Raw genomic sequence first — 16,829 nt, 5'->3', positions numbered from 1 at the left:
AGCTAGCTAGCGCATGTACACACGTACTTACGTGCAGCATGGGTGGCGTGCATGCACAGTGCCAAAGAGATACAGCACCAAAATTTAAAAAAAATAAAAAATAAAAATTCTTGGCAGTACCAACATGCATAGCTATATAATCCCCCTGTGCAATGTAGAAGCAAATGATGGAAGACCAAAAAATATACAAAATTACCGATGATAAAAAACGTACCAGATGGGACCAATACCCGCTTACACAAGGAATCATCTCCCATCCGCCACCTAATTATTAACTTCACACCTAAGTAATTTCTGTTTTGTGAAAATTGGAAATATATATATATATATATATATATATAAATGGAACATCCAAATTTTTCCTTCTTCCTATACGTCTTCTGCAATATTAATTATTAGGTGATGGATCCATACCCAGTCAGAGCAGACGGCTGCTACTCCTTCAACATCTACGGCGCCGGCTGCTCCTCCGTCACCCTTTGCTGCTCCACCTACTCTGCCGGACATGTTAACATTAAGCCACCGGCCGTTGAATTTTTTGCTCCCCCTTGTATATATATATATATGTGTGTGTGGAGTTGTGATGTGTGAAGTGAGAAGTGAGTGTGGTGAGTTGCAGCGTGCATAAGAGAGTTGAGTGAGAGTAGAGTGATTGTATCCTCCTCCTCCTCTGTATTTTTTCCCAGTACATAGTAATCTCTCGCTCCCGTGGACGTAGGCCGGAATTTGGCCGAACCACGTAACTCTGGTGTCAATATTGGTATGTGTGTGCTTTATTTATTTTTTATCCATTAATTACTTGATCTGTAAAACCCCAACAAAGTGGTATCAGAGCGTATTGTTGGAGTAGAATTTCAGATCGGAGAAAATTCCCAGATTTTGAGCCTCTGTCCAGTAGCTCAAAATTTAATTTTGAGGCTACCAACGAACTCCACTCATCCAGACGAAGCTAACAGTGTCAACCGGAGCTCCAAACAGCATCAGAAGACGTCACACGCGCCTACACGCGCCGCCAATGTCCAGGGGACGTTTCCACTCGCCAACACGCGCCGGCTACTCTTCGGGAAGTAGCGTCACGCGCTTTCACGCGCCGGCGAACGTCCGGCGCACATTCGTAGGAGGAAGACGACGCCACGTCAGCGCCACGTCGCCGGGACCCGCGCCGCGTCAGCGTCCAGTCAGCCTGACGCGTCAGCACCACGTCACTGACCACGTCATCCAGGACCCGCGCCAGTCAGCGACACGTGGCGCCTAGTCAGCAACCCAGTCAGCGCCACGTCAGCAGCTGAGTCACCTGCCACATCAGCTCGGGTCCCACGCCACGTCAGCAGTGGGCCCAAACGCCACGTCAGCACAAGTTGACCAAGAGTTGACCAATTTTGACCGAAGTTTGACCAGGCTTTTTAAAGCCATTTCAGGTCCGTTTTTCGAACAACTTAAGCCATTTCCAGGTTTTCGACCGTTCCGGACGCAACCATACATTCGGTTTCTTGAGATTCTGCCCCGATTTTTCTTTACAAGCAAGTTAGTACTTAAAATCAATGGAGGAGTCAGACTCGGGTACTATGATCAAGCTCACAGCCTCCAATTACACTCTGTGGAGGTCTCGGATGGAGGATCTCCTTAATTGTAAGGATCTGGCAGACCCTTTGGATTATAAAGGTATGAAACCAGATTCCGTCAAAGATGATGATTGGAGAAGAATGAATAGGAAGACCATTGGTCAAATCAGACAATGGATTGACCACAAGGTATATCATCACGTCGCACAAGAGACTGATGTTTATAGTCTTTGGGAGAAGCTGAAAAACATGTACCAGGCCAAGACTGCCCGCAACAAAGCCATGTTAATGAGACGGCTTGTTAATCTGAAGTTAAAAAGCGAGACCTCTATAGCTGAACATACTAGTGAGTTCCAAAACCTAGTAAATCAGCTTTCATCTGTGAAGATGGATCTTGGCGATGAAGCAGAAGCATTGCTGCTTCTTAACTCCTTACCAGACAGCTGGGAGACATTGGTTATTACTCTCAGCAATTCAGCTCCTGACGGCAAACTTACCATGGCGATGGTAAAAGATGCCTTATTCAATGAAGAGGCCAGGAGAAAAGAAACAGGTGCAGATCAGTCACAAGCCTTTGTTACTGAAACCAGAGGCCGACCTCAAGAAAGTACCAGTACCAGAAGTCGAGGTAGAGGCAGAGGTAGAAGCAAATCTAGAGGAAGATCCCAGGATCGCGGCAGATTCAGTGATGGTAAAAATTGGCAGAGAGGGAAAATTTCTTGTTACTATTGTGGCATTGAAGGCCATATGAAGAAAGATTGTCGAAAATTTCGACGGGATCATGGTCAAAGCCGCCAGCAACAAAAGAAGGAGGAAGGTGAGAACTCGGTCACTTTAACTCAAGATATATCAGTTTTCTCAATTGATGAAGATGCATGTTGTCATATTGGGAACCACGACACTGAATGGGTGGTAGACACAGCAGCCTCCTACCATGCCACTCCCCACAAAGAATTCTTCACGATGTATAAATCTGGAGATTTTGGTACAGTAAAGATGGGGAACACTAGTTCTTCTCAGATCGTGGGAATCGGAGACGTGCAGATTGTGACCAATATTGGTTGCACCATAACACTAAAGGATGTGCGACATGTCCCAGACTTTCGGCTAAACCTTATTTCTGGTGCAGCCCTTGATAAACAGGGCTATGAAAGCTACTTTGGGAAAGGTGCTTGGAAATTATCAAAAGGTAATTTGACAATAGCACGAGGACGCATTTGCTGCACATTGTACAAAACGCAGGTGAAGATTTGTACTGATGCCATCAATGCAGTGGAAGATGAAGCATCACCAAACCTATGGCATAAGAGACTCGGACACGTGGGTGAAAAAGGGCTCCTTACACTGGCGAAGAAGGCATTTATCAAAATCGCAAAAGGTATTGTCTTAAACCCATGTGATCATTGCTTATTTGGGAAACAGCATAGAGTTTCATTTAGTTCCTCTATGAAGAGAAGGTCAAAGCCATTGAGTTTGGTACATTCTGATGTATGCGGACCCATTGAAGTAGAATCTATCGGCGGCAACAGGTATTTTGTTACCTTTATTGATGACGCTTCAAGGAAGGTGTGCGTATATTTTCTGAAAATAAAGGACTAGGTATTTAAATATTTCAAGGAATTTCATGCTATGGTGGGGAGGCAAACAGGGAAGAAATTGAAGTGCCTCCGGACAGACAATGGAGGCGAGTATACTTCCAACGAGTTCAGAACATACTGTACTGAACGTGGTATTAGGCATGAAAAGACGGTCCCTCATACCCCACAACATAATGGTGTAGCTGAGAGAATGAATCGGACCATTATGGAGAGAGTTAGAAGCATGCTTAGTATGGCTAAATTACCTAAGCCATTCTGGGGGGAAGCTATTCGTGCCGCATGTTACCTTATTAACAGATCACCGTCAGCACCACTTAATTTTGGAATTCCAGAGAAAGAATGGACCAGAAGAAAAGTTTCTTACACTCATCTAAGAGTGTTTGGGTGCAAAGCTTTTGCATATATATCTAATGAGCAGAGGCAAAAGCTCGACGTGAAGTCTATTCTATGTATCTTTATTGGCTATGGAGATGATGAATTTGGCTACAGATTATGGGATCCAGAGAGGAAGCAGGTCATCAGATCGAGAGATGTGGTTTTCCATGAAAACCAGGTGTTTGAGGACTTTGAACCACAAACAAAGTCTAACCAGCCTAGTTCCAGTGCTCCAGTCATTGTAACGGATCCTACACCATCATATTCTCCCACAAACCATGGAGAATTGCAGGATGATCCTTTGGAAACAGATGTAGACGATGTTGAGCAGGGGGAGCAACAACCCCCTTCACCAGAAATTGCAGAATCATCACATCAGTCAGATGATGAGGTATATCCTCCTCCAGAAGAAGCTGAGCCCAGAAGATCTGAAAGAGGTCGTATTCTGATTCCATCGAGAAGATATCCAGAATCAGAATATCTTTTACTCACTGATGAGGGGGAGCCAGAAAGTTTCCAAGAGGTCCAGTCTCATACCGACAAAGTCAAATGGATAGAAGCTATGAAAGCAGAGGTGAATTCTTTACATAAGAATCAAACGTATGAGCTGGTAAGACTTCCCAAAGGGAAGAGAGCACTAAGAAACAAATGGGTGTTCAAGCTTAAGAAAGATGGTAGTGGAAAAATTGTGACGCATAAAGCCAGATTGGTCGTCAAAGGTTTCGAACAGAAGAAAGGTGTTGACTTTGATGAGATATTTTCACCAGTAGTGAAAATGACCACAATTCGAGTCATACTCGGATTAGTAGCCAAGTTAAATCTAGAGCTTGAACAAATGGATGTGAAGACAGCCTTCCTACATGGAGACTTGGAAGAAGACATCTACATGGACCAACCAGAAGTTTTTGAAGTTCCAGGGAAAGAACATCTAGTCTGCAGGTTGAAGAAAAGTCTCTACGGTCTTAAGCAAGCACCGAGACAATGGTACAGAAAATTTGACTCTTTCATGGTGAGTCACGGATACAAGAGGACTGCAGCAGATCAGTGTGCATATGTTCAGATATTTCCTGATGGTAATCTTGTCATCCTACTACTCTATGTTGATGACATGTTGATCATTGGTCAGGATGCAAGCAAGATCAACAAGTTAAAGATGGAATTGTCTAAGTCTTTTGAAATGAAGGACTTAGGCCCAGCTCAGCAGATCCTAGGCATCAAGATCCGTCGCGACAGGAAAGCCAGAAAGTTATGGTTATCACAGGAGAAGTATATTGAACGGGTAATCAAAAAGTTCAACATGGAAAGTGCCAAGCCAGTAAGTACTCCACTGGCTAATCATTTCAAGCTAAGCAAGAAGTTGTCTCACTCATCAAGGGAAGAAATGTCAATAGTCCTATACTCATCAGCAGTTGGAAGCTTGATGTACGCAATGGTGTGTACGAGACCAGACATTGCCCACGCTGTAGGCGTTGTGAGCAGGTTTCTTTCCAATCCAGGGAAAGACCATTGGGAAGCTGTGAAACGGATTCTCAAGTACTTGAAAGGTACATCGGGATTATGCTTATGTTTCGGAGAAGCTGAACCAATCTTGGAGGGTTACACTGATGCAGACATGGCTGGTGATCTTGATGGAAGAAAGTCCACATCAGGTTTTTTGTTCACCTTTGCAGGGGGAGCTGTATCATGGCAGTCAAAATTGCAAAAGTGTGTTGCCCTATCCACAACAGAAGCAGAATATATTGCCGCAGCGGAAGCTGGGAAGGAGATGTTATGGGTAAAACGGTTTCTTCAAGAGTTAGGAGTCAAACAGGAAGAATATAAGGTACATTGTGATAGTCAGAGTGCACTGGACTTGAGCAAGAATTCAATGTACCATTCCCGAACAAAACATATTGACATTCGCTATCATTGGATACGCGAAGTGATGGAACAACAACTGTTGAAGTTAGTCAAAATTCATACTAAAGAGAATCCGGCAGACATGTTAACAAAGGGGGTAACTTATGAGAAGCTCCAGCTATGCAGGGATATAGCTGGGATGGACGTCAATTGAAGATTAACATATTATTCTCCTCCTATGGGTATGGAGGGGGAGAATTGATGGATCCATACCCAGTCAGAGCAGACGGCTGCTGCTCCTTCAACATCTACGGCGCCGGCTGCTCCTCCGTCACCCTTTGCTGCTCCACCTACTCTGCCGGACATGTTGACATTAAGCCACCGGCCGTTGAATTTTTTGCTCCCCCTTGTATATATATATATGTGTGTGTGGAGTTGTGATGTGTGAAGTGAGAAGTGAGTGTGGTGAGTTGCAGCGTGCATAAGAGAGTTGAGTAAGAGTTGAGTGATTGTATCCTCCTCCTCCTCTGTATTTTTTCCCAGTACATAGTAATCTCTCGCTCCCGTGGACGTAGGCCGGAATTTGGCCGAACCACGTAACTCTGGTGTCAATATTGGTATGTGTGTGCTTTATTTATTTTTTATCCATTAATTACTTGATCTGTAAAACCCCAACATTAGGCCCCTTCCGTACTTGCATACAGGCACGGTATACATGTCTTAAAGAGTTCACAAGGATAAATCCATTTGCAATTAATTAAGGATATAAACAATGTTAAAATGAGAAAGACATTTTTCTTTGTTTTATTATTCAGCATTACATGGGTGTATATATATACATGAGTCAAGGAAACAAGATCCTAAATTAATCCTAAATATCTGCTCTATAATAATTATATAATAATTGGAAAATAAAAAGTGTAGATATTTCACTAATACTTCACCTCAAGTTGGAGCATGGAGATCTGTAATGTCTAACTTACGTGATAAGTCATACAAATGTTTACGATCCAAAGTTTTGGTAAAGATATCAGCAAACTGACTGTGGGTAGGAATATGCTTAGTGAAGAAGAGGTCGGTCTATAACTTTTCACGAACAATGTGACAATCAATTTCTATATGTTTTCTATGTTCGAGGAAAACAAGATTTTAAGTAATATGAAGAGCCGCTTGGTTGTCACAATATAAGAGCATAGGCTGGGAATGCGGTACACCAAGATCATTTAAAAGAGTTTTGAGTCATGTAAGTTCATAAGTAGTGGAAGTAAGCGCCCGGTACTCAGCTTTGGTGGAGGAGCGAGACACTATAATTTGTTTCTTAGTGCGCTAGGAAATTGGACTAGTGCCCAGTTGAATGAAAAAACTAGTAGTGGAGTGGCAAGTGAGGGGACAACTAGCCCAATTTGAATCTGAATAGGCTGATACTTGAAGAGTGTTGGCAGTAAGAAAAAATAAGTCTTAGTCTGGAGATGCATTAATGTATCGAAGAATGCATACAACAACATCATAATGTGGTTGTCTGGGCTAGTGCATAAATTGACTGAGAATGTTGACTGAAAATACAATGTCGAGACGAGTGATGGTGAGATATATCAAACGTCCAACGAGTCACCAAAACAAGTTTAGATTGGAGAGAAGATCACCATCAGTATTATTGAACTTGAGATTTTGTTCCATGAGAAAGTTGGCAGGACGAGCACCAAGATGACCGCTTTCAGTGAGGATGTCAAGAGCATATTTTCGTTGATTAAGAAATATGTCGGTGGGAGAGCAAGCAACTTCAAGACCAAGGAAATATTTCAGTTTGTCAAGATCCTTTAGTTTGAATTAATGAGCAAGCATTACTTTGAAAGTGCTAATATCGAAGAGATCATTGTTTGCCAAGAGAATGTCATCAACATAAACAAGTATGAGGGTAAAAGACTAACCCTGAGAGCGGGTGAAGAGAGAGTGATCGGCCTAAGATTATGTGAACCCCTCAGTAAGTAAAACAGAAGATAATTTAGAAAACCAATAGCGAGAGGCTTGCTTAAGGCCATAAGGGGATTTCTAAATACGACAAACACGAGTCTCCTCCTGTTTGCAATAACCTGGTGGAGGGGTCATATAAACCTCCTCATCGAGGTCACCATGGAGAAAAGCGTTGTTGACGTCCAATTGAAGGATATGTCAATTCCAAGCCATAACCACTGCAATAACACACCTAATAGTAACGAGTTTAGCAACAGGAGCAAAAGTGTCATAATAATCCAAACCTTCTATCTGAGTGTCACGCCCCGAACTCGAAAATGGGATCCGAGGGTGAAAATATAATCTAACATGTTCCTGTATTATACAAATCATTACAGATACAGTACAAAGGATGAGAGTCCGACCCCGTGGGGTTCCCAAGCACCCTAAACATATCCAATCATAATCATATACGCAGCGGAAAAAGGTCTTCTATATACATATGCAGTACCATACCAGAGTCTATACAAGAGCAGACACAATGCTCTATCAAAACGTACAAACTGGGTACCCAAATACAACTCAAAATGGCAACCCAACAAACTACAGTCCCAGCACTTACCCAAGTACTAATGCAGTACACCGGCCACTACGCTCCCTACACCAGGACGCTAGTTCCGATTACTCGAATAACTTGTAAAAATGTACGTACAGCAAGGGTGAGACACCTCTTAGTAAGGAAGAATACAGGTTATATCGGTGTGTGACATTTGAGTGTTATCATGATACAACATACACGCAGTTAAATGTATTCCAGTACTAATTTACACAGTGCATACACGCACACATGCGGCGGCCATTTATACGTAGTCCCGTCACAATACATACACATGATCAGTAATCCTCAGTGTCGTCACACTCTTCGGCCTGAAGCCGGCCCGGGACATAGGGCATTGGCCCGTAGCCAACCCGCGAACACGGCGCCACCGGCACATGGCTAGTCCCCGACTCCCATGACATCATACCGGCGCTAAACTGGTGGATCCACACCCTTCGGCCTGATCTGCTGGAATAGGCTCACGCCCTCGAATATAGAGTCGAACACTCTTGCCTACGTGACAGGTGATAAACACAACACATCCCCTCGGATATAGAGCAGGTCACTCTCAGTCCCTAAAATCATTTTGGAATCGCAATCCTATCAGCAATTCCGCATATAACACACACATGCATGCTCATATAACCAAACAAACCACACTCATTTGGTAATCTAAATCATGGTTTTCCAAACAAATACAGTTTAAACAGAGTCAAGGCATGACTATCCTAATATCATAGTATAAATCACACATATACTCGATTTTCAACAAAACCCGGGATTCAGCCCATCGCCCGCTTTTCCCCAAAACTACAATAATGAAAAACTCATAGTTTTTCCCGTTAGATCCCCCCAAATGAGTAGCCAAAACACACACAAGACCGTGGACCACAGTTCCACCGAGTCCGATTTCAAAAATAACCAATATAAACATAGTTCCCCTTACTTTAACCCCGTAAGCAAATCCTGAACTCCAAGGTCCTTAAATAGCGAATCGAGTTTTAAAACCTATAAATCACAGTACAAAATATGTTCACAAGATAGTTACCTACAAATCTACCAGATCATAATTGAAAATCGAGTCTTACCTCGATTTTACGCTGAAACCCGAAAGTCTCCGAAACGAGATTCCGATCCATAGAAGTTGTAGAGAATCCTTCCACGATCCTCGTGGTAGTTTCCATTTTTCGATTTCGTCAACGATCGGCGAAGAATTCTAGAGAGGAGTAGGGAGAGGTTTAGAGAGAGAGAGAGAGATAAAAATCTAAGTTTGCTTAGCTTGGAAGAAATGAGAATTTCCTTTTATAGCCCTTTGACCCAAGCAATTTCTAATTTTGCCCCTCTCTTAATATTTAACCCATTTTTCATATTTCGTCCTTGAAATTTGCCATCTCTTATTCCCAGATTCATACATACAATCAAATACATAGACACAACTCAAGAGCGAACTGGCGATCATCACAGCGCAGTCCCATCATACACATACACATAGACACAACTCAAGAGCAAACTGGCGATCATCACAGTGCAGTCCCATCATATACATACACATACATACCCTCACTTATGGCGGAGGAATACCGTGGTTACATATACAACAGTCTCAGGAGTTCACAATACTCACACTCCCGACGACTAACCACCTATCCCAACCCACAGTATGATCATGTACAAGTGCTCAAAATAACTGCGGATACTTTCAGCGTATTTCCGTTTCTAGTTCCCAAGAAACTTTCTCAATCTCATGGTTTCGCCACAGTACCTTCACTAATGGTATCTCTCTGGTACGAAGCTTCTAAATTTTACGGTCCAGAAGCTGAACAGGTATCTCCTCATACGCTAAAGTATCCCCAATTTCCAACTCATCATAACTAATAACATGTGAAGGATCCAACACGTACCTCCTCAACATGGAGACATGAAACACATCATGGACCCTCGAAAGTACTGGAGCTAATGCAACTCTGTAGGCTACCGGACCCACTCGCTCAAGTACCTCGAATGGTCCGATATACCTCGGGCTCAACTTGCCCTTCCTGCCGAATCTCATCACTCCTTTCATCAGAGCAATACGCAGAAATACCTTACCTCCCACTTCGAATTTTAAATCACGGCGGCGAACATCTGCATAACTCTTCTGCCAACTCTATGTTGATCTAATCCTCTCCCGGATCAAACCCACCTTCTCAAACGCTTGCTGCATAAGTTTAGGTCCTAACACCTGACGTTCACCAACTTCATCCCAACACAAGGGAGATCGACACCTCCGACCATACAAAGCCTCGAACGGTGCCATCCTGATACTAGACTGGAAGCTATTGTTATAAGCGAACTCCACAAGTGGCATAAACTGTATCCAGCTACCACCAAAGTCTAACACACAAGCTCGCAACATATCCTCCAATATCTGTATCATCCTCTCTGACTGTCCATTAGTTTGGGGGTGGAACGTTGTACTAAAAGTAAGTTTCGTCCCCAATGCCTCCTACAAACTCGTCCAGAATCGAAAAGTAAACCTCGGATCTCGATCTGACACAATGGACACCGGTACCTCGTGCATTCTCACAATCTGCTAGCCTACTTAAAGGATAGCTAACCTTTATCGGTATGAAATGAGCAGATTTCGTCAATCTATCCACGATCACCCAGATGGCATTCTGCCCGTGAAGCGTTGGCGGCAATCCGGTCACAAAATTCATGGAAATATGCTTCCATTTTCACACCGGAATAGGCAAAGGCTGCAACGGCCATGCCGGCCTCTGATGTTCAGCTTTCACTTGCTGACACGTCAGACACTGCTGAACGAACTGAGCAATCTGCCTCTTCATACGAGACCACCAGAAGGTTTCGTGCAAGTCTCGATACATATTTGTACTATCAGGATGTACCGTATACATAGAACGATGCGCCTCCTCTAGAATCGTCCTTCTGATCTTATCATCATTCGAAACACACATTTTGGTCCTAAACCTCAACACACCTCCTTCAAAGATGTTAAACTCTGTAGCCAATCCCTGTTGTACCTTTTCTATAGCCTCTGCCAACTCTACATCACTAGCTTGCACGGCTTTTATATGCTCAAATAGGGTTGGTTGGACCACTAAACCAGCAAAATAAGTCTGATGATCACCAACCACCAACTCTATACCTGAGCTCTCCAAATCCCATCTGATGTGACACTGAGTTACAATCGCAAATACAACTGTAGGTCCTGACTTCCGACTCAATGCATCAACCACCACATTTGCCTTCCCTGGGTGATAACTGATTGTGCAATCGTAGTCCTTAATCAACTCTAGTCACCGCCTCTGCCTCTGCCTCATATTCAACTCCTTCTGCGTGAAGAAATACCTGAGGCTCTTATGGTCAGTGAAGATCTCACACTGCACCCTGTACAAATAGTGTCGCTAGATCTTCAACGCATACACAACAGCAGCCAACTCCAAATCATGCGTAGGGTAGATCTTCTCATATTCTTTCAATTTCCTAGAAGCATACGCCACTACCTTACCCTACTGCATAAGCACACATCCCAGGCCTTTTAAAGACGCGTCGCTATAAATCACAAACCCACCATCCCTGAAGGAATGGTCAACACTGGAGCAGTAACCAGCCGGTGCTTCAACTCCTGAAAGCACTGCTCACAATCACTGGTCCACTCAAACTGTACTCCTTTCCTGGTCAAACGTGTTAGAGGTCCAGACAGTTTAGAGAAACCCTCTACAAACCGACGATAGTAACCCGCCAGTCCTAGAAAATTTCGAACCTCCTGTACATTATTCGGCCTTACCCAGTCAACCACAACTTCAATCTTACTAGGATCAATTGATATACCATCCCCAGTAACCACATGGCCTAGGAATGCAATCTGACTTAACCAGAATTCACACTTCTTCAATTTAGCATACAACCTCTTCTCCCACAGAATCTGTAATGCTAACCTCAAATGTTCAACGTGCTCTTCCGTACCCCTCGAGTATACCAGAATGTCATCAATGAATACCACTACGAATCGATCTAGGTACTTATGGAAAACCCTGTTAATCAGATTTATGAACACCGCCGGTGCATTCGTCAACCCAAAAGGCATTACTAAGAACTCGCAGTGGCCATATCTGGTTTGGAAAGCAGTTTTCGCTACATCCTCTGCTCTAACCCTCACCTGATGATATCCTGACCGCAAATCGATCTTTTAAAAGACCCGCGTCCCCTGCAACTGGTCAAAGAGATCATCTATACAAGGTAAAGGATAACGATTCTTCACAATTACCTTGTTAATTTCACGGTAATCAATGTACATCCGCATCAACCCGTCATTCTTCTTTACAAACAGTATCGAAGCTCCCTAGAGTGAAACACTAGGTCGAATGAATCCCCTGTCCAGTAATTCCTGCAACTGCTCCTTCAACTCCCGAAGTTCTGCTGGAACCATCCAGTAGGAGCTTTAGAGATCAGTGCCTTACCGGACAGCAACTCTATCACAAACTCCACCTCACGATCTAGAGGTAAACCGGGTAAATCATCTAGAAACACATCCGGAATTCGCTGACTACCCGAATATCCTCGAGTCTCAACTCATCCCACGGTGGTTCCTTCATACAAGCTAGGTACCCCTGACATCCGTCTTAGAGTAGCCTCCTCGCCTATAGTACCGACAGAATCTGTGGCGCTGAACGCACACACGATCCCACGAACTCGTACTCCTGCTCCCCAAGAGGTCTGAAAACTACCACTTTTCTACGACAATCGATCACGACATAACTGGAGAACAACCAGTCAATCCCCAGAATGACATCAAACCCTGACATGTCGTATACCACAAGATTCACCGGTAACAACTTTCCCTGAATTTTCACTGGGCAGTCTATCAACATCTTCCTTCAGAAAGATACACTCCTAGATGGCGTAGTAACAGATAACACCTCATTCATGTCTCGGGTCTCAACCCCACACTATCCCATAAAATTCATAGACACAAAGGAATGGGTTGCCTCCGAATCAAACAAAACGGAAGTTTTATTCGAAAGCAATAATAAGGTACCTGTCACCACGTTACCTGCATGCTCAGCGTCCGCTGGAGTAAGAGAATATACTCTGGCCGGAGCTGTAATCGTCTGAGCGGTTCCCAGAGTTATCCAATTACTCCCTCGGTCCCTACTAACTGCGGGCACGTCTCGCCTCGGTGCTCGACAATCGCGAGACATGTGGCCTGGTTGGCCATAGTTGTAGCAACTACCCCCAAATGACCGGCACTGTCCTTCGTGCCACTTGTGACATCTGGTACAACGACCATCGGTTTGGCTCGTCTGAGAGTCCTGGCGCTCGGTATTCTGGCGGTAACCCAAGCCCTTGCTCCTATTCTTCCACAATCCCTGACGAGATCCTATTTGAGAACCAGAAGGTACCGTCCTCTTCCTCGATTCCTGATCCACCTCGTTCTCTCGGATACCATTCTCGATCACCGTGGCTTTATCCACCAACACCGAGATCTCGCAGATCTGAAGCATATCCACTAGCCTGCGGATATCCTTCCTCAAACCCTTCTCGAACCTCCGAGTCTTCTCATACTCGCTCGAGATCATACATGGTGCAAAGCGGGACAGCTCTATGTATTGAGCCGCATACCCCTGCACCGTCAAACTCGCCTGAGTCAGCGCTGAAAACTCATCTGCCTTCGCATCACGTACGAAAGCCGGGAAGTATCTATCAAAGAACACCTCCTTGAAACGGCTCCACGTCATCTCCTCAGGACCGGCTCTCTGCCTTTTCAGCAGACTCATCGCAGTCCACCATCGACCCGCCTCCCCAGACAGTTGGAAAGTAGCATAGAGGACTCGCTGCCTATCCGTGCAGTGCAAGACTCCTAGAATCCTCTCAGTCTTCTCCATCCAATCCTCTGCTGTCATCGGGTTTGGTTCTCCACAGAACATCGGAGGATGCATGCGTGTGAACCTCTCAATGGTACACCTCGCAGTAGTAGGAGAGCGCTCGCGTCTCCTCACACTTCGCCCGATCTCCCGTAACACCTGCCTCGTCAAACCTCGAGACACAGAAGGAGACTCATCACTCGCAGTCTCCTCTGAGCCACTTCCTAGGTCATTATCCTTGGGGTCCATTTTGTAACACAATGGGAATCTATCAGTATCCCTATAACATATACAATTAACACAATAATCTATACTAATCATGTTAACTGCTCCCTGTCAGGTCTAAGTCTGTCCTATGACACCGACACGAAAGTCATCAATGATTTGCCCTGCTTTTATTGGAATCGTCATCCCAGGAAAAACACGAAATTCTGTCGACAATTTTTGGTCTAGCAACCGAACAACCCTCAACCAACTCTACCCATATCCACATCCTATATTCTGGTATGTACTCATAACTAAGTCTAACCAAGTCTACAAGATCTCGTAACCTGGTTAGCTCTGATACCAAGCTGTCACGCCCTGAACCCGGAAATGGGACCTGAGGGTGAAAATATAATCTAACATGTCCCTGTATCATACAAATTATCACAGATACAGTACAAAGGATGAGGGTCTGACCCCGTGGGGTTCCCAAGCACCTTAAATACATCCAATCATAATCATATACGTAGCGGAAAAAGGTCTTCTATATACATATGCAGTACCATACTAGAGTCTATACAAGAGCAGACACAATACTCTATCAAAACGTACAAACTGAGTGCCCAAATACAACTCAAAATGACAATCCAACAAACTATAGTCCTAACACTTACCCAAGTGCTAATGCAGTACACCAGCCACTACACTTCCTACACCAGGACGCTAGTTCCGGTTACTTAAAGGACCTGTAAAAATGTACGTACAGTAGGGGTGAGACACCTCTTAGTAAGGAAAAACACAGGTTATATCGGTGTGTGGCATTTGAGTGTTATCATGATACAACATACACGCAGTTAAATGCATTCCAGTACTAATTTACACAGTGCATACACGCACACATACGACGGCCATTTATACGCAGCCCCGTCACAATACATACACATGATCAGTAATCCTCAATGTCATCACACTCTTCGGCCCGAAGCCGGCCCGCGACATACGGCGTTGGCCCGTAGCCAACCCGCGAACACAGCGCCACTGGCACATGGCTAGTCCCCGACTCCCACAACATTGTACCGGCGCTAAACTGGTGGATCCACACCCTTCGGCCTAATCTGCAAGAATAGGCTCACGCCCTCGGATATAGAGCCGGACACTCTTGCCTACGTGGCAGGCGATAAACACACGCCCTCGGATATAGAGTCGGTCACTCTTAGTCCCTGGAATCATTTTGGAATCGCGATCTTATCAGCAATTCCGCATATCACACACACATGCATGCTCATATAACCAGACAAATCACACTCATTTGGTAATCTAAATCATGATTTTCCAAACAAATACAGTTTAAACAAAGTCAAGGCACGGCTATCCCAATATCATAGTATAAATCACACATATACTCGATTTTCAACAAAACTCGAGATTTGGCCCGTCGCCCCCTTTTCCCCAAAACTGCAATAATGAAAAACTCATAATTTTCTCTGTTAGATCCCCCCAAATGAGTAGTCAAAACACACACAGGACCGTGGACCACAGTTTCACCGAGTCCGATTTTAAAAATAACCAATATAAACATAGTTTCCCTTACCTTAACCCCATAAGCAAATCCCGAACTCCAAGGTCCCTAAATAGCGAACCGAGTTTCAAAACCTACAAATCACAGTACAAAATGTGTTCACAAGACAGTTACCTACAAATCTACCGGATCAGAATTGAAAACCGAGCCTTACCTCGATTTTACGCCAAAACCCGAAAATCTTCGAAACGAGATTCTGATCCGTAGAAGTTGTAGAGAATCCTTCCACGATCCTCGTGGTAGCTTCCGTTTTCTGATTTCGTCAACGATCGGCGAAGAATTCTAAAGAGGAGTAGGGAGAGGTTTAGAGAGAGAGAGAGAGAGAGAGAGAGATAAAAATCTAAGTTTGCTTAACTTGGAAGAAATGAGAATTTCCTTTTATAGCCCTTTGACCCGGGCAATTTCCAATTTTGCCCCTCTCTTAATATTTAACCCATTTTTCATATTTCGGGTTCTTACACTGAGTGTAGCCATTGGCCACCAAGCAAGCTTTGTGTCACTCTATGGATCCAATAGCCCGAATTTTTGTTTTGAACACTCATTTACAGCCAATTGGTTTTTTTTTTTTTCAGGTGGAAGGTGTTGAAGAATCCGTATATGATTGACTTCTAAGGCTTGGATTTCAGAAGCCATGACATCACACCAATGCGGGTGTAGCACAGCTTGAGAATATAAGGTGGGTTCAGGATGTTGGGACATAATAGAAAGAAAAACCAAACGTTAATTAGAAAAACAATGATAAGATGAAAAAGATGAGAGACAATGAACCATACCTGAGGAAGGTTTTGAAACTTGTAAAGTCGTGGAGGACTTTGGTAAAATAGGGCAAATGAAATCATCCAAGTAAGAGGGATGTGTGACAGCTCGTTTATACCATGTAGAGAAGGGTGGAGGGGGTGGTGGGGAAGGGGGTGAGGGTGAGGGTGTCGGTGAGGATACCAAGGGAGAAGGAGGGAGATGTGAAGGGCTAGGGGTAGGTGTGGTTGACTGGGTAGGTAAAGTGTAGGAAGGATGTATACCAGGAATAGGAAGGGGAAATACGAGAGAAGATGTAGGAGTTGGAGGTATGAGATGATAGGGAAAAATATTTTCTTCAAAAGTGACATTACGGGATATTGAAATTTTTTTTTGTTTTCAAGATCGTATATACGATAAGCCTTATGATGAGTAGGATAACCCAAGAAAACACATCGAAAAGCACAAGGAGAGAATTTATCGCGATGTTGCAAGCGGTTTGGGCATGGCACAAGCATCCAA

This window comes from Malania oleifera, chromosome 3, assembly GCF_029873635.1.
Source record: "Malania oleifera isolate guangnan ecotype guangnan chromosome 3, ASM2987363v1, whole genome shotgun sequence".
Lineage (NCBI taxonomy): Eukaryota > Viridiplantae > Streptophyta > Magnoliopsida > Santalales > Ximeniaceae > Malania > Malania oleifera.
The sequence above is the reverse complement of the archived record's forward strand: the minus strand, read 5'-3'. Positions refer to the sequence as shown.